This window comes from Pongo abelii, chromosome 2 (assembly GCF_028885655.2).
Source record: "Pongo abelii isolate AG06213 chromosome 2, NHGRI_mPonAbe1-v2.0_pri, whole genome shotgun sequence".
NCBI lineage: Eukaryota > Metazoa > Chordata > Mammalia > Primates > Hominidae > Pongo > Pongo abelii.
The window spans coordinates 181,839,316-181,864,674 of record NC_085928.1 but is presented as its reverse complement, the minus strand read 5'-3'; the positions used below and the strand labels follow the sequence as shown (position 1 = coordinate 181,864,674).

Genomic DNA, 25,359 nt, shown 5'->3' with positions numbered 1-25,359 from the left:
CTTTGTTTGGAGAATTTGGTCTCTTTGGACAATATTAGTTCAACAGAAGCTCCAGTTTGAGTCTAAGTAGACAGAACCTACCAGAAAACAACTTGGAGATGGGCTGAGAGGTGTTGTGGGAGAGACCTCACTATAAGGGAAAAAAAGAGTCGGCAATAAGAAACTTTAGACTTTGGAGGGGAGGGACAGTTCTGAGTTTCACATGTGGCTGTTAAATCACTTAGATTTAACGCCAAGCCCAAATCCCACTGGAATGATCTTTGATACCATAGAGAGAGAGAGAAAGCTCAGGGCTATCAGAAATAAAAACCAAGAGCAGCTTTATTTGCCGTGCTGAAGCAGAACTGGCTGGCTGTACAATGGCAAGAGAGGAATGAAACATTCTCGCCCACTTCCCAATACAACATCTTGCAACTTTTAGCTCTTGACATAAATGGTTTTGTTGCCTCTGCTATCACAGCGACAGTGGGACCCACAGATACGGCAGCATGCAGTGGCGGTCCAATGGATAATGACACAACAGGAGTAGCATGAGCAGAGGGAGAGTGCTTCATAAGCACATACCACACCTCTCCAGGGCCAACTCGACCTACATGAGTGGCACAGGCAACTGAGGTCCTGCAGATGCAGGTGGGGTGAGTGAGGGCCCATAGAATTTGAGTTTGGATCATTAATGTGACTCCATTAGTACACTCATGGAATAAACACAATCCTGAGTTTTGTGCTGGGGCAAAAGGTAGGAATGCCTAAAGTTAAATTGAAGGACAGCATGACTTTGTGTCGTCTTTTTTTTTTTCCACTCAAAATTGGATAGTTAGATGAAAATACTTTTAGACTATAATCTGGCCATGAGTAATGCATGCTTTTATGTTTTGACTGAATAAAAAGCAAATCGAGGATGTCAACTAGTATCTTCAACTGGTGTCTCCTAGTATCTTCCTTGTAAAGCAAATTAGTTACAGAATTTATAGTTGCAAGCACATTTCCCCGAGTTTTTCTGGTTTCATATTTTCTACTTCCTAAAAAGTACTTCTAACGTACTTGTGATGTAGATTTCTTCTTCATGCAGAACATACTTTAATATTCTTGTTTTTGGCAAGATTTTACATGAACATGTTACTTCCAGGAAGTAACTTATTAAAGTGACTTATTAAAAACATTAATAGAAACACCTTTATAGTATTCATAGGTGTTTAGTCTCTAAAATTATGTCAGATTGGACTTTAAAAAATCCTATAATTGCTAAAATTAGCACATTAAGAAACTCAACTTTTATCCTTTGTATCAAATAAGCACCATGAAAATGCATAGAAGATAAAGGGGATGACTTAAAAATGTAATATTTATTGATCTTTTTGAATTATAAAAAGAGCATTCTGATTGTAGGATTTTAGAAAAAATTGAAACACATTAATAAGAAAACAAGCCACAAACCTGATAATTCTAACCTGTTAGAGACAATCACTGTTATAATTTGGGAGTGTTTCATTTTTTAATTTTTCTATACATATTATGTATACATATAATAGAACAGGATAATATTGCATGATGGTTTTGATATCTGGTTGTTTTCCCGTTAACTGTATTTTCTCAGCTCTTATTTCTGTAGTAGTTTGGAAAGTATAATTACATATTTTCTTTCAGCGATTATCTTTTTGTTATTAAAAGCATTTTGAGATAATTTTATCTCTGTTTATCAAAGCCAATAATGTAACTGTATCTATTAACTACTGTCTGTGTGTAACGAGAAAACTTGCAGGCTTTTATTGTCCGGACTGTCTCATCCCACTTCACAATTTTGATTGAAGTAATCTGGGATATAGACCTAACTTATTACTGTTGTTTTACATTATTAACTTTTCTTCAAGACTTATTTTTGAAATTTATTTTGTTTTGTGCCTAGATTCACGACGGTTCTTAAGACTTTATTGTAGGTTTAACTAGTTTCCATTTCTTCCTAGTATCTCTTTATGGTATGATGCCCTAATTCTTGAGTTCTTTATCTGGATCTCACTCTAGGTAGGCTGGATGGTATCACTAAACTGTGAGGATGATACTTTCTGAGCACTGGTTTAAAGAAGAATGTTGGTCTTTCCTACAAACAACCTTTTGACTAAGAACATAATTTCTCTCTCTCTCTCTTTTTTTTTTTTTTTTTTTTAAGAGATAGAGTCTCTCTATGTTGTCCAGGCTGGAGTGCAGTGGCCACTCACTGGCACGGTCATTGTGTACTACAGCCTTGAACCCCTGAGCTCAAGCGACCCTCCTGCCCCAGCCTCCTGAGTATCTGAGACTCAAGTGTGTGCTACCGTGTCTAACTGAGTATATAATTCTAAATTCTTTTCCTTCCCAGTGTGGAAGCCAGTTTACTGCTGCTATTTAGTTATCTGGGGGAGAAATCTATAGTTATTCTTTATTTAGGTTAGTGGTTCTCAATTCTGGCTGCACATTCAAACCACTGGGGGAGATTTTTTAAAAATCTCAGTGCCCAAGCTCCATCCCAGGATAATTAAATCAGAATCTCTAAGGATGGGGTCCAGACACGTTATTTTTAAAATTAAAATTAAATTAAATTAAATTTTTTATTTATTATTGTTTTTCAAGACAGAGTCTTACTGTCGCCCAGACTGGGGTGCAGTGGTGCGATCTCAGCTCACTGGAACTTCCGCTCCCTGGTTTAAGTAATTCTCCTGCCTCAGCCTCCAGAGTAGCTGAGATTACAGGTGTGTGCCACCACACCCAGCTAACTTTTGTATTTTAAGTAGACACAGGGTTTCAGCATGTTGGCCAGGCTGGTCTCAAACTCCTGACCTTGTGATCCACCCACCTTTGCCTCCCAAAGTGCTGGGATTACAGGCGTAAGCCACCATGCCTGGCCAGACACATTATTTTTTAAAGGCTCAACCAATGATTTTAACGCATAGTCAGAGCCATGGAATAGTGCTTAAGACATAAACTGTGTTTTCCTATCTGGGCATTTATAGAATTTTTTTTGTTTTCCTTAAATCTTGAAACATTCAACAGGATATGTCAGGTGCCAATATCTCTTCATTAATTCTGCCTGATAACCTTTAATTTTATAAGCGCAGCAATTTCCCTCTATTGTTTATTTGAATATTGCTTTCACCACATTCATTCTATTTTTTCTTTCTTGGATCCTTAGAACTTATTGATTGGATATCTTAGTCTGTTTGGGCTAATACAACAAAATGCCATAAACTGGGTGGCTTATAAGCAACAGAAATCTACTTGTGTTTTCCGTACAATCTCTTTCTTATTCCAGTATTTATGGATACTGGAAGTCCAAGATCAAGGTGCCCATAGTTTGGATATCTGGTGAGGGGCTGTTTCCTTGTTCATAAATTTCTTCTCCTGGCAGGGTGCGGTGGCTCATGTCTGTAATCCCAGCACTTTGGGAGGCCGAGGCGGGCAGATCACCTGAGGTGGGGAGTTCGAGACCAGCCTGACCAACATGGAGAAACCCTGTCTCTACTAAAAATACAAAATTAGCAGGGCGTGGTGGCGCATACCTGTAATCCCAGCTATTAGGGAGGCTGAGCCAGGAGAATTGCTTGAACCCAGGAGGAGGACGTTGCAGTGAGCCGAGATTGTGCCACAGCACTCCAGCCTGGGTAACAAGAGTGAAATTCCGTCTAAAAAAAAAAAAAATCTTCTCCCTGTGTCCTCATGTGGTGGAAGGGGGAAGAGGTCTTTCTGGGTCTTATTTCATACACTAATCCTATGACGGTGCTGCCTTCATGACTTACTCACATACCAAAGGCTCCACCTCATAATGCCATCACCTCGGGGGTTAGGGTTCCATAAATGAATTTGGGGAGACACAAACATTCAGTCTGTAGCACTGGAATTCTTGGATCCTCTCTCATATTTTTCTTTTTTCTCCCCCTTTTTTCTTCCTGAGACAGAATCTCTCTCTGTCACCTAGCTGGAGTGCAGTGACATGAAAATAGCTCACTGCAGCCTCAACCACTTGGGCTCAAGTGATGTTCCCACCTTAGCCTCCCGAGTAGCTAGGACTACAGGTGTGTACCACCACACTTGGTTAATTTTTAATTTTCCTGTAGGGACTGGGTCACCCTATGTTGCCCGGCTGGTCTCAAACTCCTGTGTTGCCCAGGCTAGTCTCAAACTCCTGGGCTTAAGCAATCTTCCTGCCTTGGCCTCCCAAAGTGCTGAGATTACAAGTGGAAGCCACCATGCCTGGCTTATATTCTTATGTGTTAATTTTATTTTCTGTGGTTGTCAATCTGCTGTCTGTTGCCTTTGAGAAGATTTATAATTCTGCAGTTGTGTTTTCCATACAATCTCTTTCTTATTTCAGGATGTTTCTTTTTTGTGGGCACTTGCTCCAGTTTTATAAATACAAACTTCCTTTGAATTTTGTTGAGCATATAAATGAGAAATCCCTTACAATGTCTTGCTGTTATTATCAGAATACATGTCCACCGATTATCCATAAGGTAGTCTTTTGCATTTTACTGTAGTTTCATTTATGTTTAACAGAGCCTTGCCTTGATCAAAATTTAGTCAGACTCCTTCGAACTCTCTTCTCCACCAGGCCCTGATTTTGGGCTTCCATGTTCATCTCTGCGTTGTCCAATTTTAGCAAGAATTCTGTTGTCAGTTTATCAAGGATCCTCTATTCTCAATAGGTGATGACCCATGATACCTGACTGGGTTCCTCATCCTCCACCATCTTCCAGGTGATATCTAATCATCTCGGCCTGCCTTTAGCAAGATTCCTGTTAGATTGGTTTCAGCTAGAATGTTCCCTTGCCTCTGATGTTTCCTCTTACTAATTTTCTACCTACTGACCTGCACCCAGCTCCTTGGCTATAAATTCCCACTTTTCCGTGTCATATTCTGATCTGAGCCAGATATCTCTTCCCTACTACAAAACTCCATTGTATAGCCCCCCTCCTTGAATAGATGATTCCTTATTGTTCTTTAGCAAGTGACCTGAATAATTTTTTTCTGTAATATGTTCTCAGTTTGGGTGTTTATAAAGCAGTAAATATTGGTTCTGGGTCTTTTCTGGATTACAGACCCCATTGAGAACTTAATTAATGGTCACATCATAACATTTGCATATAACTTCATAGACAAACCACTCAAAGCTCTGTGATGTCTACATGAAGGCCCATGGACCCCATGATAGACTCTTGATCTAAATTAACTTCTATCCTTGCTCAATATTGACTTATAATGAAACGGCAGGTGAGAGAGACTGGCTCAGAAATTGGACAAGCACTCCTGCTCACATCTTTCAAGTCCATGGTGTTATCGCCACTGTTCTGGGCTTGGTTCGGTGAAACCCCTCTAAGGTAAAGGGTTTTAGTGGTGTCCTGACAGGGTGTTTGTTAATTTCCAGTCACTCATTCTTGCCCTGTAGGTGTAATGGACTGTCTAATACCTAGAAGAAATCATTTGGATTTTCTAGCAAGTGGTCACATATCTCCATCTTCTAAGTTTTTACTTAGAAATTTAAGTGGCAATGACTATGAAGAAATTTAAGAATGCAACGATTCCATCAAGAAAGGAAGCATCACTCTTTTTCCAAACAGGTGCACAGCCACCACCTCTAGACCCTGTGATGCCTGTGAGGTGATGTGCTCTTCTGCGCCTTTACCTTTTTCATTCTGTAGCTGCAGCTCCATTGGATTTAGGGTTCTAATAAAGGAAGGAAGAAGTGTGAGACAAAATTATTTTCCTTCCTTTGCAGGAAAAAAAATATTTTTTTTCTGCCTGGCTTTTTACAGTGTTTTAATTTTTAATTTTTGTGGGTACATAGTAGGTATATATATTTATGGAGTACATGAGATATTTTGACACAGGTATGCAATGAGTAATAATCACATCATGGGAAATAGAGACTCTATTACCTCCAACATTTATCCTTTGTGTTGCAAACAATCCATACTCTTTTAGTTATTTTAATATGCACAATTAAATTATTATTGACTATAATCACTCTGTTGTGCTATCAAATACTGGATCTTATTTATTAGATTTTTTTCAAACCCATTAGTCATCTGCACTTTCATCCCACTCCCCTACTACCCTTCTCCAGCCTCTTAGTAACCATCTTTCTACTCTCTATCTATTTTTAGCTCCTACAAATAAGTGAGAACATGTGAAATTTGTCTTTCTGTGCCTGACTTATTTCACATAACATAATGACCTCCAGTTCCATCTATGTTATTGCAAATGATATGATCTCATTCTTTTTTTGGGGGGAGGGTGAGGGAGGGATACATATATATTATCAAAGGACTTAAAAAGACTTTTTAAAATTGTTCGTTTCCATGTGGTTTTTGTCTTTGGTTCTGTTTATATGCTGGATTACATTTATTGATTTGCGTATATTGAACCAGCCTTGCATCCCAGGGATGAAGCCCACTTGATCATGGTGGATAAGCTTTTTGATGTGCTGCTGGATTCGGTTTGCCAGTATTTTATTGAGGATTTTTGCATCAATGTTCATCAAGGATATTGGTCTAAAATTCTCTTTTTTGGTTGTGTCTCTGCCCAGCTTTGGTATCAGGATGATGCTGGCCTCATAAAATGAGTTAGGGAGGATTCCCTCTTTTTCTAATGATTGGAATAGTTTCAGAAGGAATGGTACCAGCTCATCCTTGTACCTCTGGTAGAATTCGGCTGTGAATCCATCTGGTCCTGGACTCTTTTTGGTTGGTAAGCTATTGATTATTGCCACAATTTCAGATCCTGTTATTGGTCTATTCAGAGATTCAACTTCTGCCTGGTTTAGTCTTGGGAGGGTGTATGTGTTGAGGAATTTATCCATTTCTTCTAGATTTTCTAGTTTATTTGCATAGAGGTGTTTGTAGTATTCTCTGACGGTAGTTTGTATTTCTGTGGGATTGGTGGTGATATCCCCTTTATCATTTTTTATTGCATCTATTTGATTCTTCCCTCTTTTTTTCTTTATTAATGTTGCTAGCGGTCTATCAATTTTGTTGATCCTTTCGAAAAACCAGCTCCTGGATTCATTAATTTTTTGAAGGGTTTTTTGTGTCTCTATTTCCTTCAGTTCTTCTCTGATTTTAGTTATTTCTTGCCTTCTGCTAGCTTTTGAATGTGTTTGCTCTTGCTTTTCTAGTTCTTTTAATTGTGATGTTAGGGTGTCAATTTTGGATCTTTCCTGCTTTCTCTTGTGGGCATTTAGTGCTATAAATTTCCCTCTACACACTGCTTTGAATGCATCCCAGAGATTCTGGTATGTTGTGTCTTTGTTCTCGTTGGTTTCAAAGAACATCTTTATTTCTGCCTTCATTTCGTTATGTACCCAGTAGTCATTCAGGAGCAGGTTGTTCAGTTTCCATGTAGTTGAGTGGTTTTGAGTGAGATTCTTAATCCTGAGTTCTAGCTTGATTGCACTGTGATCTGAGAGATAGTTTGTTACAATTTCTGTTCTTTTACATTTACTGAGGAGAGCTTTACTTCCAAGTATGTGGTCAATTTTGGAATAGTTGTGGTGAAAAAAATGTATATTCTGTTGATTTGGGGTGGAGAGTTCTGTAGATGTCTATTAGGTCTGCTTGGTGCAGAGCTGAGTTCAATTCCTGGGTATCCTTGTTGACTTTCTGTCTCGTTGATCTGTCTAATGTTGACAGTGGGGTGTTAAAGTCTCCCATTATTAATGTGTGGGAGTCTAAGTCTCTTTGTAGGTCACTCAGGACTTGCTTTATGAATCTGGGTGCTCCTGTATTGGGTGCATATATATTTAGGATAGTTAGCTCTCCTTGTTGAATTGATCCCTTTACCATTATGTAATGGCCTTCTTTGTCTCTTTTGATCTTTGTTGGTTTAAAGTCTGTTTTATCAGAGACTAGTATTGCAACCCCTGCCTTTTTTTGTTTTCCATTTGCTTGGTAGATCTTCCTCCATCCTTTTATTTTGAGCCTATGTGTGTCTCTGCACGTGAGATGGGTTTCCTGAATACAGCACACTGATGGGACTTGACTCTATCCAATTTGCCAGTCTGTGTCTTTTAATTGGAGCATTTAGTCCATTTACATTTAAAGTTAATATTGTTATGTGTGAATTTGATCCTGTCATTATGATGTTAGCTGGTTATTTTGCTCGTTAGTTGAAGCAGTCTCTTCCTAGTCTCGATGGTCTTTACATTTTGGCATGATTTTGCAGCAGCTGGTACCAGTTGTGCCTTTCCATGTTTAGTGCTTCCTTCAGGAGCTCTTTTAGGGCAGGCCTGGTGGTGACAAAATCTCTCAGCATTTGCTTGTCTGTAAAGTATTTTATTTCTCCTTCACTTATGAAGCTTAGTTTGGCTGGATATGAAATTCTGGGTTGAAAATTCTTTTCTTTAAGAATGTTGAATATTGGCCCCCACTCTCTTCTGGCTTGCAGAGTTTCTGCTGAGAGATCTGCTGTTAGTCTGATGGGCTTCCCTTTGAGGGTAACCCAACCTTTCTCTCTGGCTGCCCTTAACATTTTTTCCTTCATTTCAACTTTGGTGAATCTGACAATTATGTGTCTTGGAGTTGCTCTTCTCGAGGAGTATCTTTGTGGTGTTCTCTGTGTTTCCTGAATCTGAATGTTGGCCTGCCTTGCTAGATTGGGGAAGTTCTCCTGGATAATATCCTGCAGAGTGTTTTCCAACTTGGTTCCCTTCTCCCTGTCACTTTCAGGTACACCAATCAGATGTAGATTTGGTCTTTTCACATAGTCCCATATTTCTTGGAGGCTTTGCTCATTTCTTTTTATTCTTTTTTCTCTAAACTTCCCTTCTCGCTTCATTTCATTCATTTCATCTTCCATTGCTGATACCCTTTCTTCCACTTGATCGCATCGGCTCCTGAGGCTTCTGCATTCTCCACGTAGTTCTCGAGCCTTGGTTTTCAGCTCCATCAGCTCCTTTAAGCACTTCTCTGTATTGGTTATTCTAGTTATACATTCTTCTAAATTTTTTTCAAAGTTTTCAACTTCTTTGCCTTTGGTTTGAATATCCTCCCATAGCTCGGAGTAATTTGATCGTCTGAAGCCTTCTTCTCTCAGCTCGTCAAAGTCATTCTCCGTCCAGCTTTGTTCCGTTGCTGGTGAGGAACTGCGTTCCTTTGGAAGAGGAGAGGCGCTCTGCTTTTTAGAGTTTCCAGTTTTTCTGCTCTGTTTTTTCCCCATCTTTGTGGTTTTATCTACTTTTGGTCTTTGATGATGGTGATGCACAGATGGGTTTTTGGTGTGGATGTCCTTTCTGTTTGTTAGTTTTCCTTCTAACAGACAGGACCCTTAGCTGCAGGTCTGTTGGAGTACCCGGCTGGCCGTGTGAGGTGTCAGTCTGCCCCTGCTTGGGGGGTGCCTCCCAGTTAGGCTGCTCGGGGGTCAGGGACCCACTTGAGGAGGCAGGCTGCCCGTTCTCAGATCTCCAGCTGCGTGCTGGGAGAACCACTGCTCTCTTCAAAGCTGTCAGACAGGGACATTTAAGTCTGCAGAGGTTACTGCTGTCTTTTTGTTTGTCTGTGTCCTGCCCCCAGAGGTGGAGCCTACAGAGGCAGGCAGGCTTCCTTGAGCTGTGGTGGGCTCCAACCAGTTCGAGCTTCCCAGCTGCTTTGTTTACCTAAGCAAGCCTGGGCAATGGCAGGCGCCCCCTCCCCCAGCCTCGCTGCCGCCTTGCAGTTTGATCTCAGACTGCTGTGCTAGCAATCAGCGAGACTCCGTGGGCGTAGGACCCTCTGAGCCAGGTGCGGGATATAATCTCCTGGTGCGCCGTTTTTTAAGCCCATCAGAAAAGCACAGTATTGGGGTGGGAGTGACCTGATTTTCCAGGTACCGTCTGTCACCCCTTTCTTTGACTAGGACTCCCTGACCCCTTGTGCTTCCCGAGTGAGGCAATGCCTTGCCCTTCTTCAGCTCGCGCATGGTGCACGCACCAACTGACCTGAGCCCACTGTCTGGCACTCCCTAGTGAGACGAACCCGGTACCTCAGATGGAAATGCAGAAATCACCCGTCTTCTGCATCGCTCACACTGGGAGCTGTAGACCGGAGCTGTTCCTGTTCGGCCATCTTGGCTCCTCCCTGCTAAAATTGTTCATTTCCATAGGTTTGTGGGGAACAGGTGGTATTTAGTTACATGAGTAAGATCCTTAATGGTGATTTGATGCACCTATCACTCAAGCAATATACACTGAACCCAATTTGTAGTCTTTTATCCCTCACCCCCTTCCTACCCTTTCCCGCTGAGTCCCCGAAGTCCATTGTATCATTCTTAGGCCTTTGCATCCTCATAGCTTATCTCCCACTTATGAGTGAGAACATACAATGTCTGGTTTTCCATTCCTGAGTTACTTCACTTAGAACAATAGTCTCTAGTCCCATCCAGGTTGCTGCAAATGCCATTAATTCATTCCTTTTTGTAGCTGAGTAGTATTCCATCATATATATATACACCACAGCTTTTTATCCACTTGTTGATTGGTGGGCATTTGGGCTGGTTCCACTTTTTTTTTTTTTTGAAATGGATTCTTGCTTTGTCACCAAGGCTGGAGTGCAGTGGCACCATCTTGGCTCACTGCAACCTCCACCTCCCGGGTTCAAGAGATTCTCCTGCCTCGGCCTCCCATGTAGCTGGGACTACAGGTGCCTGCCACCATGCCCAGCTAATTTTTGTATTTTTAATAGAGATGGGGTTTCACTTTGTTGGCCAGGCTTGTCTCAAACTCCTGACCTCAGGTGATCCACCTGTCTCGGCTACCCATAGTGCTGGGATTACACGCATGAGCCACTGTGTGTGTCCTTGGTTCCACATTATCGTAATTGTGAATTGTGTTGCTATAGACATGCATGTGCAAGTGTCTTTTTCGTATAATGACTTCTTTTCTGCTGGGTGGATACCCAGTAGTGGGATTGCTGGATCAAATGGTAGTTCTACTTTTAGTTCTTTAAGGAATCTCTACAATGTTTTCCATAGTGGCTGTATTAGTTTATATTCCCACCAGCAGTGTAGAAGTGTTCCCTTTCCACTGCATCCATGCCAATGTCTATTATTTTTTGATTATTTGATTATGGCCATTTTTGTGGGAGTAAGGTGGTATTGCATTGCGGTTTTGATTTGCTTTTCCCTGATCATTAGTGATATTCAGCATTTTTTCATATGTTTCTTGGCCATTTGTATATCTTCTTTTGAGAACTGTCTATTCATGTCCTTAGCCCGCTTTTTGATGGGATTGTTTGTTTTTTTTGTTGCTAATTTGTCTGAGTTTTTGTAGATTCTGGATATTAGTCCTTTGTCTGATGTATAGATTGTGAAGATTTTCTCCCATTCTGTGGATTGTTTGTTTATTCTGCTGACTGTTCCTTTTGCTGTGCAAAAGCTCTTTAGTTTAATTAAGTTCCATTTATTTTCATTCTGTTGCATTTGCTTTTGGGTTCTTGGCCACAAAATCTTTGCAAAGCCAATGTCTAGAAGAGTTTTTCCAGTGTTATCTTCTAGAATTTTTATAGTTTCAGGTCTTAGATTTAAGCCCTTGATCCATCTTGAGTTGATTTTTGTGTAAGGTGAGAGATGAAGATCTAGTTTTATTCTCCTACATGTGGCTTGCCAATTATCCCAGCACCACTTGTTGAATAGGGTGTCCTTTCCCCACTTTATGTTTTTGTTTTCTTTGTCCAAGACCAGTTGCCTGTAAATATTTGGGTTTATTTCTGGGTTCTCTATTCTGTTCCATTGATCTATGTGCCTACTTTTATACTAGTACCATGCTGTTTTGGTAACTATGGTTTGATAGTATAGTTTGAAATCAGGTAATGTGATGCCTTCAGATTTGTTCTTTTTGCCAAGTCTTGCTTTGGCTGTGCAGGCTTTTTTTGGTTCCATATGAATTTTAGGATTGTTTTTTATAGTTCTGTGAAGAATGATGGTGATATTTTGATGGGAATTGCATTGAATTTGTAGATTGCTTTTGGCAGTATGATCATTTTCACAATACTGATTCTATCCATCCATGAGCATGGGATGTGTTTCCTTTTGTTTGTGACATCTATGACTTCTTTCAGCAGTACTTTGTAGCTTTCCTTGTATAGGTCAATATACCTCCTTAGTTAGGTATATTCCTAAGTATTTTATTTTTTATTTTTGCAGCTATTATAAAAGGGGTTGAGTTCTTGATATGATTCTCAGCTTGGTCACTGTTGCTGTATAGCAGAGCTACTGATTTGTGTACATTAATTTTGTATCCTGAAGCTTTGCTGTATTCATTTATCAGTTTTAGGAGCTTTTTGGAGGAATCTTTGGGGTTTTCTAGGTATACAATCATATCATCAGCAAACAGTAACAGTTTAACTTCCTCTTTACCAATTTCGTTGCCCTTTATTTCTTTCTCTTGTCCGATTGCTCTGGCTAGCACTTCCAGTACTATGTTGAATAGAAATGGTGAAAGTGGGCATCCTTGTCCTGTTCCAGTTCTCAGAGGGAATGCTTTCAACTTTTCCCCATTCAGTATTATGTTGGCTGTGGTTTTGTCATAGATGGCTTTTATTACATTGAAACATGTCCCTTGTATGCTGATTTTGCTGAGGGTTTTACTCATAAAGGATTTTGTCAAATGCTTTTTCTCCATCTATTGAGATGATCATGTGATTTTTATTTTTAATTCTATTTATGTGGTGTATCACATTTATTGAGTTACACATGTTAAACCGTCCTTTGATCCTTGTTATGAAACCCACTTGATCATGGTGCATTATCTTTCTGATATGCTGTTGGATTCGGTTAGCTAGTATTTTGTTAAGGATTTTTGCATCTATGTTCATTAGGGATATTGGTCTGTAGTTTTCTTTTTTTGTTATGTCCTTTCCTGATTTTTGGTATTAGAGTGATAATGGTTTTATAGAATGATTTAGGGAGGATTTCCTCTTTTTCTATCTTGTAGAATAGTGTCAATAGGATTGGTACCAATTATTCTTTGAATGTGGTTGAATTCAGCTGTAAATCCATCTGGTCCTGGACTTTTTTTTTGTTGGCAATTTTTTTAATAACTATTTCAATCTCACTGCTTGTTATTGGTCTGTTCAGGATTTCTAATGCTTTCTGATTTAAGCTAGGAGGGTTGTGCCTTTCCAGGAATTTATCCATCTCCTCGAGGTTGTCTAGTTTATGTACATAAAGGTGTTCATAGTAGCCTTGAATGATCTTTTGTATTTCTGTGGTGTTGGTTGTAATATCTACTGTTTCATTTCTAATTGAGCTTATTTGGGTCTTCTCTCTTCTTTTCTTGGTTAATCTTGCTAATGGTCTATCAATTTTACTTATCTTTTTAAAGAACCAGCTTTTCATTTCGTTTATCTTTTGCATTTTTTTTGTTCATTTTAACTTCATTTAATTCTGCTCTGATCTTGGTTATTTCCTTTCTTCTGCTGGGTTTGGGCTTGGTTTGTTTTTGTTTCTCTAGTTCCTTGAGGTATGACCTTAGATTGTCTGTTTGTGCTCTTTCAGACTTTTTGATGATGTAGGCATTCAAGGCTATGAACTTTCCTCTTAGCACTGTCTTTGCTGTATCCCAGAGGTTTTGATACGTTGTGTCACTATTATCATTTAAGTTTGAATAATTTTTTAATTTTCATTTTGATTTTGTTGTTGACGCAGTAATCATTCAGGAGCAGGTTATTTAATTTCCATGTATTTGCATTGTTTTGAAGGTTACTTTTGAAGTTGATTTCCAGTTTTATTCCACTCTCTCAGTGGTCTGAGAGAGTACTTGATATAATTTAAATTTTCTTAAATTTATTGAGACTTGTTTCATGGCCTATCATATGGTCTTTCCTGGAGAAAATTCCATGCACTGATGAACAGAATGTGTATTCTGTGGTTGCTGGGTAGAATGCTCTGTAAATATCTGTTAAGTCCATTTTTCCAGGGTGTAGTTTAAATCCATTGTTTTTTTGTTGACTTTCCTCTTGATGACCAGTCTAGTGCTGTCAGTGGAATATTGAAGTCTCTCACTGTTATTGTGTTGCTGTCTATCTCATTTCCTAGGTCTAATAGTAATTGTTTTATATATATATTGGAGCTCCAGTGTTAGGTGCATATGTGTTTAGGATTGTGATATTTTCCTATTGGACAAGGCCTTTTATCATTATATAATGTCCCTCTTTGTCTTTTTTAACTGCTGTTGCTTTAAAGTTTGTTTTGTCTGATATAAGAATAGCTCCTGCTTGCTTTTGGTGTCCATTTGCATGGAATGTCTTTTTCCACCCCTTTACCTTAAGTTTATGTGTGATAGATGAGTCTCTTGAAGGTAGCAGATACTTGGTTGGTGAATTCTTATCCATTCTGCAATTCTGTATCTTTTAAGTGGAGCATTTAGGCCATTTACATTCAATGTTAGTATTGACATGTGAGTTACTATTCCATTCATTGTGCTATTTGTTGTCTATATACCTTGGGTTTTGTTTGTTTGTTTGTTTTATAGGTCCTGGGAGGTTTATGCTTTAAAGAGAGTCTATTTTGATGTGTTTCCAGGATTTGTTTCCAGATTTAGAGCTTCTTTTAGCAGTTCTTATAGTGCTGGCTTGGTAGTGGCAACTTCTGTCAGCATTTGTTTGTCTGCAAAAGACTGTATTTATCCTTCATTTATGAAGCTTAGTTTTGCTGGATGCAAAATTCTTGGCTGATAATTATTTTGTTAAGGAGGCTGAAGATAGGGCCCCAATACCTTCTAGCTTGTAGGGTTTCTACTGATAAATCTGTTGTTAATCTGATAGGTTTTCCTTTATAGGTTACCTGGTGTTTTTGCCTCACAGCTCTTAAGATCCTTTTCTTTGTCTTGACTTTAGATAACCTGATGACAGTATGCCTAGGTGATGATCTTTTCGTGATGAATTTCCCAGGTGTTCTTTGAGTTTTTTTTTTTTTTTTTTTTTTTTTCTGAGACAGAGTTTCACTCTTGTTGCCCAGGCTGGAGTGCAATGGCATGATCTTGGTCTCTGAGCTTCTTGTACTTGGATGTCTAGGTCTCTAGCAAGGCCGGGGAAGTTTTCCTTGATATTCCCCCAAATATGTTTTCCAAACTTTTAGATATCTCTTCTTCCTCAGGAATGCCAATTATTTTTAGGTTTGGTCATTTAACATAATCCCAAACTTCTTGGAGACTTTGTTCATTTTATTTTATTCTTTTCTCTTTGTCTTTGTTGGATTGAGTTAATTCAAACACCTTGTCTTTGAGTTCTGAAGTTCTTTCTTCTGCTTGTCTGATTCTATTGCTGAGACTTTCCAGAACATTTTGCATTTCTCTAAGGGTGTTCTCTATTTCCCGAAGTTGTGATTGTTTTTTATTTATGCTATCTATTTCACTGAATATTTCTCCCCTAATTTCTTGTATCATTTTAAAAATTTCCTTAAATTGGAGTTCACCTTTCTCTGGTGCCTCCTTGATTAGCTTTATAATCAACCTTCAGAATTCTTTTTTCAGGTAAATCAGGGATTTCTTCTGGGTTTGAACCCATTGCTGGTGAGCTAGTGTGATTTTTTGGGGGTTGTTAAAGAATCTTGTTTGTCATATTACCAGAATTATTTTTCTGATTCCTTCTCATTTGGGTAGGCTATGTCAGAGGAGAGGTCTGTGGCTCAAGGCTGCTATTCAGATTCTATTGTCCCACATTGTGTTCCCTTAATGTCTTCCCTTTTTCCTAGGGATGTGGCTTCCTGAGAACTGAGCTGTAGTGATTGTTACTTCTTTTCTGGATCTAGCCACCCAGCAGGGCTACCAGGCTCTGAGCTGGTACTGGGGGTTGTCTGCACAGAGTGCTGTGATGTGAACTGTCTTCAGGTCTCTCCGCCAGGGATACCAGCACAGTATTTGGGTCCACAGGAGCAATCCGCTTCCTTCAGAAGGTCTGTGGATTCTCTCGGCTTTCCTGGTATATTCATGCAATAGTTCTGGAGCAAAAGTTCACAATGCAAGTCCTCACATGCTGCTCTGTCCATCTGAGTGGGAGCTGAAATCCAGTCATGCCTCCTATTCACCATTTTCCTTCCTTCAGTTGATCTCATTCTTTTCTATAGCTGAATAGTACTCCGTTATGTATATGTACCACATTTGCTTTATCCTTTCATCTGTTGATGGACACTTAGGTTGCTTTCAAATGTTGGCGATTGTTAATAGTGCTGCAATAAACATCAGGAGTGAAGATATCTCTTTGATATACTAATTTTCTTTCTTTGGGTTTTGTTTTCTCTTTCATTTTTCTTTTTCTTTTTCTTTCTTTTTTTTTTTAGATAGAGTCTCATCTTGCTTTGTTGCCCAGGCTGGAGTGCAGTGGTGTGATCTGGACTCACTGCAACCTCTGCCTTCTGAGTTCAAGTGATTCTCCTGCCTCAGCCTCCCGAGTAGCTGGGATTATAGACACGCACCACCACACCCAGCTAATTTTTGTATTTTTAGTAGAGACAGGGTTTCACCATGTTGGCCAGGCTGGTCTTGAACTCCTGACCTTGTGATCTGCCCGCCTCAGCCTCCCAAAGTGGTGGGACTACAGGCATGAGCCACTGTGCCCAGCCTTGTTTTCCCTTTCTTATTTACTACAGGAAAATTAATTAAGCTTGTTAACCATATTAATTATTCTGTTTTCTGCCTTGTTAATTCTGTTCTCCACTGCTTCCAGTTCAGCATGCAGTTTCACAATTGCATAGTTATTTTGAAAATGTTCTTTCTTTAGTCACCTGGTTCTCCTTTTAGTCACCTGATTTCCCTTTCTAGCTTAGCTAATTCTTTTCTCAACTCTGCCTGTTACTGATCAATTTATCTTTTATCACTTTTTTCAGAGTATACATGCATTTTGAAAATTAAGAGCACAATATAGATGCATTTAAAAATTTATGTTTCTAAAGTAGATAGGTTTCTATAGTCTGATCTTCCTCCACCTTTTGCCTGCTATGTTTTCTTTCCTTTACACTACAAATTCTCCTGTGGGGTTATGGCAGAATCTGTAGTTGTCCCTGTGTGTTCCAGCCTTCCTGGTAGCTAGATGTGCTCATAAAACTAAGTTCCAGGGGCTTATGCCTGTAATCCCAACACTTTGGGAGCCTGAGGTGGGCAGATCACTTGAGGTTAGGAATTCGAGACCAGCCTGATCAACATGGTGAAACTCAGTCTCTACTAAAAATACAAAAACTAGCTGGGCATGGTGGTGCATGCCTGTAATCCCAGCTACTCAAGAGGCTGAGACAGGAGAGTAGCTTGAACCCGGGAGGCAGAGGTTGCAGTGAGCCAAGATCATGCCACTGCACTCCAGCCTGGGCAACAGAGTGAGACTCTGCCTCAAAACAAAAACCAAACAAAACAAAAACTAAGTTCCAGCCAAAGGGATATAAATGGATATGCTATGTACAACTTCTGAGGAGTGTCTTTAAATAGAAGGAGGAGTGCCTCTTTGCCATATTTTCTTGTAGCTGGAATTCAGATGTAATGACTATAGCTCAAGCAACCTTCTTCCACAGTGAGGTAGAAAACAAGTGCCAAGGATGGCAGAATAGTAAAATAGAAGCATCCCAGGTCCTTGACACTATTGAGCACTGTAGCAGCTCTCAACTGCCTGCTTTTGAACTTCTTTTAGATGACAGTGAACTAAATTTCATCTTGTTTAAGTTAGCATTATTTTGAGTTTTCTGTCACAGCTAAACCTAGCCCTAGCTATGTGAGAGTTTTCTGTTTATTTATAATTAAGCAATGAAAATTTGTTCTAGTTATCTCCCCCACAAAAGCAGGTGAAGGGATTTTTAAAAACCTTTTCTTTCTTTTTTGGGGAATACTTTAAGGGATCTCTTAAATCTGAAAAGGAGGATTGTGACTAGTTTCTTAATCTAACAATTTCAGGGAGTCAGGACCATGTATAAACCTGGAAAAGCACCTCTTTCCTACATCTCCACCCTTTTTTAGTAAGACTGTAACTTACATATCATAACGTTAAGTGTATGGCTTATTGAATTTTAAGATATGTATATATTCATATAATCACTATCCAGATATAGAAAGAAAATATTTCCTGCAACCCAACAGGGTCTCTCTTGCCCTCCCCTAGTCAAATCCCCATGCTCTTCTGACCTCTGTCACTGCACATTATATGTGACAGCTTTAGACTTCATGTAAGTGCAATCAGAATGTACCTGTGCACAGAATATACCTTGTGGCAGTCATAGAGGTGTATTGCTCAGATCTCCTTCAAGAGAGAATCTGCTACAAGAGAGTGCAGTTGTTTAACAGTCTCCAAATGTATGAGCTTCAGCGTCTGTCTTGGCTTTTGAGACATGACAATGTGTTCTCTGGGTAGCAGCAGTCAATGATTGAGCATGGATATGGTATAAAGACTTCCCATTTCTGGCCAGTGAGTGATTCCTATATGGATAACTTTGTATTGAAGCTTCTCATTGCACTGGAAAAGACTTTCCCACAGCTGTACTGGAGGCTGAGGCCCTTTCTACCCAATTCTCCATCCTTCACCCTCTAAATGTCAGGATTAACGGCTTTTCATGTCCACTTATATTCCCAGCAAATCTTTTGCACTTCTAACTCAAATTTGGCATCTGTTTCTTGAAGGACTCAACCATTGTCCTATTTTTTGAGTCTGGTTTCTCTTGCTCAACATTACGTTGATGAAATTCATGCATGGTTTTGCACATGCAGGTAGTTTGTTCTTTTTCTAATGTAATCTAAAAATGGTATACTTAGGCCAGGCGTGGTGGCTCACGCCTGTAATCCCAGCACTTTGGGAGGTCGAGATGGGCAGATCACCTGAGGTCAGGAGTTTGAGACCAGCCTGGCCAACATAGTGAAACCCCGTCTCTACTAAAAATACAAAAATCAGCTGGGTGTGGCAGTGTCTGGCTGAGACACTAGAATTGCTTGAACCCAGGAGGCAGAGGTTGCAATGAGCTGAGATGGCGCCACTGCATTCCAGCCTGGGCAACAAAGTGACACTCTGTCTCAAAAAAAAAAAAAAAAAAAAAATATATATATATATATACTAGTTCTACTATAAGTTTTTGACATCATAAATAAAGCACCTGTGACCATGTTTGCACATGTATTTTGATAGATTTAAACACTCGTTTTTGTAGGTTACATACCCAAAAGTGAAATTCTGGGTAATAGATTATATATATGTTTAGTGTTAGTCAAACATTTTTCCAAAGTATTTAAAAAATCTGTTTACACTTTTACCAACAATTTTTGAGAATTCCAGTTGCCCTACATCTTTGTCAACACTTCTTACTGTCAGCTATTTGTCTTTCCCTGTGACTGGTGGTTATTCACTTTTTGGTCAACCATCCATACGCTCTCCACTTCTGTAAAGTGCCTGTTAAAGTATTTTTTTTTAACTTATTTTTAAGTGGTTTTTAGTTATAGTCTTACTGATTTGTGGAAATTCTTTACATAGTCTGGGTATGAGTCCGTGGTTGGTTAAATCTATTACAAATATCTTCTCCCAGCCTGTGGCTTGCCTTGTCGCCCTCCCCATATTGTCTTTTGATAAACATAAATTCTTCATTTTAATGAGGTTCAATTTTTTTCAATCTTTTATTTTCTAGCTAGTGTTTTTGGTGTCCTATTTAAGAAACTTTGCCTAAACAAAGATCATAAAGACATTATGTTTTCTTCTAGAAGCCTTATTTATTTATGTTTTACATTTAAATCTATGGCCCATTTCAAATTAATTCTTACATATTATGTGAGGAGGGGTCAATTTTTTAAAAATATATTTATCTAAACTTCATCTTTATAGGGTTTCTTTTCTTTTCTTTTTTGAGATGGAATCTCACTCTGTTGCCCAGGTTGGAGTGCAGTGGCATAATCTTGGCTCACTACAACCTCTGCCTCCTGGGTTGGAGCAATTCTCCTGCCTCAACCTCCTGAGTAGCTGGGATTACAGATGTATGCCAACACGCCTGGCTAATTTTTGTATTTTTAGTAGAGACAGGGTTTTGCCATGTTGGCCAGGCTGGTCTCGAACTTCTGACCTCAGATGACCCACCCACCTCAGCCTCCCAGAGTGCTGGGATTACAGGCGTGAGCCACCGCACCTGGCCTATAGGGTTTCTTTTCGTATTTGGTGAAAGTGCTGGGCTAGTTGATAGATTTTGTGGTGAGCTTCCTATCTAGGGCTTCTGAGGGCCCCCAGGCTCATTTCTGGCATGTGATATAGCTGCCCTGATCCTACTTCCCAGGCGAGGTCTCTAGCCAGGTGCCCACTGCCTTATCAAAGAATGCTGCTGTCAGCGATGGCCTGCTATGTGGGGTAGCCACTTAGGCCTTGCCTTCAGGGCCTGCTCCACGGAGACTGTGAAAAATCTCCAGAGCTTTGGGAAATCATCCAATATTACAGCTATTGCCACCATGCATGGGCTTTCTGCTTGAAATATTTACCACTGTTTTCCAACTCTAATACCATCAAACTCTCACCATTTTCAAGAGCCGAAAGAATCACTGACAGGGTCCTGCTGTCGGCCTCCAGGCCTCATCCCTCCAGGTCAAACTGCTTCTTTGGTGATGGCAAATTGGCCTTTGTTGTCCTTCTTTAATCAGGTCCAAACTGCACAGGATTTAAAAGAAATTCTTTGAAGTTTCTGGCATTTATATGGCTTCCTTCCCTAGCTTCCAGTACTGATTTAAGGTTTTACATATTTTAAATTTTCTAGGTCATTTTGGATGGAACTGGGAGGCAGGTGGTTCAAATATGTGCTCTCAGCCTCCAATATTACCCTTAAAATGTAGTAAGATGTGTTTTACTTTAAGCCTTATGAGAATTGTGAAGAGAACAATGCTCTGTTAGTTCTAGGAGAAAAGATTTCTTATTAATAGTAAACATTATTCATTAATATTTTTAATTAGTACTTAATACTCATTTATTTACATACTTGTATATTTCACTCTAGACTTTTCTAAGCTCCAGAAATAGTAAATATTATTCATTAATATTTTCAATTAGTACTTAATCCTCATTTATTTACATATTTATTATATATTTCACTCTAGACTTTTCTAAGCTCTAGAACTAGTAAACATTATTCATTAATATTTTCAATTAGTACTTAATACTCATTTATTTACATATTTATTACATATCTCACTCTAGACTTTTCTAAGCTCTAGAAGTTGTAAACATTATTAATTAATATTTTCAATTAGTACTTAATACTCATTTATTTACATATTTATTATATATTTCACTCCAGACTTTTCTAAACTCTAGAAATAGTAAACATTATTCATTAATATCTTCAATTAGTACTTAATACTCATTTATTTACATATTTATTATATATTTCACTCTAGACTTTTTCTTTTTCTACTTTTGAAATGTAGTTGAGATCTTGCTGTACTGTATCAAATTTTATGTTGCTTGTAAAACTTGTTATTGTAAAGTAAACATTTCTCCATGCTATTCATAATTTTTCTTTTAAATATGTTATAATCCAGTTTTTTAAAGTCTTCGTGTATCTGAATACATATCTGCATGTGTTTGTATAGACAAAGGAAAAATTATGGAAAGATATGCACCAGATTGGAAAGAGTTAGAGATATGGATCTAGAATAGGAGAGGGAGAGTATTACTTCCAGTTCACGAACTTCTATATTGTTTAAATTGTTACCGCAAAATGCTTTTTAATATAAAAATGCTATCAATTTCTTGGGTTAATTTCTCAATCTCTTGAGTTAATTCAATTTTTTGAATTAATTTTTAAATTCAATGGTTACATCGTATTTTATTACCCATTCCATTATGTTGCATGTTTAGGTAGTTTCAATTTTTTTGCATGACTTAAATGTCTTTATTCTTAAAGCTACACACACACACACACACACCACACACACACACAATTGTTTTGTTTTCTTAGAATTTATTCTTGGAAGTAGAATCACTCCAGTGAGAATATTACAAGCCAAATGCTTAATCATTTTCCAAAATAATTTTTCACTTTTTATTTTACTAGCAGAGCATATAATTACCCATCTGTTTAAATTATAATTAGATTTGGTAGTTTATAATAGAAAATTAGAACCAACAGTGGCTCAAATACCTAACGACAAAATTTCACATACAATGCACAAAAACCCCTTCACAAAATTGTGAAATCCAGAGGTAGCAATACAGGGGATATGGCGTCCTTTGAAATCAGTAGACACCCAGCTTCTCTTTGTGTTTCACCATGCTTCCATCCACAAGGCCATAATATGATTGTTAAACTCTAACCATTGCACCCCCATTCCAGGCGGCTGGAAGGAGAAACGGGGATACAGAAAGAGGAATACCTACTATCTGAGCCTAGTTTCTTAAAGATCCGTTATTTGGCGGTCCAGTGACATTGACATTTCAGTGGTTTTATCTTAGTCATATGGACACACCTAGCTACAAGAGAGGCTAGAAAATATACCTTCTGGTAGAGTACATTACTGCTTCAAATAAAAAAAGGATTATGTTACTCAGTAAAAAGAGGAGATGGACTTTATACAGAAAACTAACATGTTCTGCCACACCCCAGTGGCTACCATCCTGCTCTCATCATAATTATGTTTTCTGGTTTTAATTGGAGCTATCGTTTGTCATTAGTGAGCTTTTGTATTTATCTACCTATATACCACAAGCAGAATTCTCCAGAAAGCAGACTCTGAGATAGACATATGTAAACAGAAAAGTCCCTGGGACCAATACTTGTGGGGCAAGGAATAAGCAGGACTGGACAACAGACGACAGAGGAAAAAGTTGGGCTGAGGGGCAGTCTCAACAAATATCTCAACTAAACTATAGGGAACTCTGAAGCTGGGATGTCTCTTCAGAATTGTTCCAAGTTTGACTGAGGGGGTCAGACTTTTATACCCCGCACTGGCCAGTCACTGGATGAAGGTTGACTGGGTAAAGGAAGCATGCCAAAGCAATTCCTGAAGCTGGGGGAATAAGTTATTCAGTCCAGAAGGGTAACCTAGGTGGGGAAATTTTATGTCCTTTTGTGATTTGTCTGTTTATTTCCTTTGCTCATTATTACAACAACATTAGACTTTTAAAAGCCAATTTAAAACTTCAGTGTAAGGGCGGGCACGGTGGCTCACGCTTGTATTCCTAACACTTTGGGAGGCCGAGGCGGACTGATCACCTGAGGTCAGGAGTTTGAGACCAGCCTGGCCAACATGGTGAAACCCCGTCTCTACTAAAAATAGAAAAATTAGGGCTGGGCACGGTAGCTCACGCCTGTAATCCCAGCACTTTGGGAGGCCGAGGTGGGCGGATCACGAGGTCAGGAGATCGAGACCACGGGCAAACCCCGTCTCTACTAAAAATACAAAAACTTAGCTGGGCGGGGTGGCCGGCGCCTGTAATCCCAGCTACTTGGGAGGCTGAGGCAGGAGAATGGCATGAACCCGGAAGGCAGAGCTTGGAGTGAGCAGAGATCGCGCCACTGCACTCCAGCCTGGGCGACAGAGCAAGACCCTGTCTCAAAAAAAAAAAAAAGAAAAAAAAAAGAAAAATTAGCTGGGCGTGGTGGTGTGCACCTGTAATTCCAGCTACTTGGGAGGCTGAGGCAGAAGAACACTTGAACCCAGGAGGCAGAGGTTGCAGAGAGGCAAGATCATGCCACTGCACTCCAGCCTGTGTAACAGAGTGAGACTACGAATCAAAAAAAAAAAAAAAAAAATTTCAGTGTTTCTTTTAAATATTTTGTTATTATCTGTTCATTAAAATTAGACATTCAAGAATCTCCTATCCAGATTTCACACATTACCATTAATGGTATATTTGCTTCAAATCTCTGTGATCCTCTCTTTTTAAAAAAACCCCAAATCTTTACCTACACAGCTGAAGTCTCACCTCCGATACTTTCTCACTCTCTCCCCCTCTAGAAATGCCTTGTATTTTATTTGTAGCCTTCCCATACATGTGTTTATACTTTTAGCACAAATATGTGGCCAATGATTAATTTTTACAACTTAATAGATTATTAACATTTTAATACATAAATAATTTGGTATCTTTTTTTCTTTTTTGAGAAAGAGTCTCACTCTGTCGCCCAGGCTGGAGTGCAGTGGCATGATCTCGGCTCACTGCAGTCTCCGCCTCCTGGGTTCAAGTGATTCTCCTGCCTCAGCCTCTCGAGTAGCTGGGATTACAGGTCCATACTCCGACACCTGGCTAATTTTTTATTTTTAGTAGAGATAGGATTCCACCAAGTTGGCCAGGCTGGTCTCGAACTCCTGACCTCGGGTGATCTGACTGCCTCAGCCTCCAAAAGTGCTGGGATTACAGGTGTGAGCCACTGCACCCAGCCAATATGATGTCTTTTAATGAGAATTCAAAATAAATAGAACATTATATTTATAAATATTATGCCTAAATTTTCTTGCAAATCATAATAAAAAGATATCTCTTCACAAAGCTGCCTTTGTTTATTGCATTCTTATTGTTATCCATGTCTCTTTTTATTAGAAAATATTAAAAATTTTCACTTGGCAGAAGCACCAAAAGGAGTGGAAGAAATCACTTTACAAGTCCATGAACAAATCATATTCAACCCCTTCCACAATAATTCTTCTCAGTGAGACCAAGAGAAATTGGAATGAGGTGAAGTTCTGGGAGTACAAATTGTTCTGTATTTGTTAAAAAACAATGCCAAGTCTATGCCAAGGAAAAAAGAGACAATATTCAAATTACTAAAATCAGGAATGAAAAGGGGGACATTAATGTTGACTTTACATAAGTATAAAGGGATTATAACAGAATACATTGAACACCCTTATGCCAACAAATTAGATAACCTAGATGAAATCAACAAATTCGTAGAAAGACACACTTACCAAAATTGACCCAAAGAGAAATAGAAAATCTAAATAGATGTATAACAAGCAAAGAGATTGAATTAGTAATAAAAAATTTCCTCCCAAAACGTCTCAGGGCCAAATGGCTTCACTGATAAATTCTACCAGATGTTTAAAGAATTAACACAAATCCTTCACAAACTCTTTCAAAAAGTAGAGGAGAAGGGAACACTTCCCAATTCATTCTATGAGGCTGATACTACCCTGAAACCAAAACTAGGCAAAGACATCACAAGGAAAAAAGGACATACGTATCTTTTATGTATACAGATGCAAACATCCTCAATGATATACTAACAAACAAAACCCAGCAACATTTAAAAAGATGATACATCGTGACTAAGTAGGTTTTATCCTACAGATGCAAGTTTGGCTCAACCTGTGAAAAGCAATTACTATAATATACCATATTAATAGAAAAATTCAGATAATCATCACAATATCGCATGAGTGTTTAATAAAAATACCACACATTTCATAATAAAAACTAGGAATGGATG

The 25,359-nt window shown here is 38.9% G+C and overlaps 1 long non-coding RNA gene across 1 annotated transcript in view; it reads right to left on the bottom strand.

The window, feature by feature from the left end:
• Nucleotides 1-25,359, bottom strand: part of LOC134761055 (uncharacterized) — a 91,916-nt gene that overhangs the window by 49,351 nt on the left and 17,206 nt on the right. Inside the window, exon 3 of the long non-coding RNA XR_010139302.1 lies at nt 20,453-20,582. This is a non-coding gene — a long non-coding RNA (uncharacterized LOC134761055). The remainder of the gene's footprint in view (nt 1-20,452; nt 20,583-25,359) is intronic.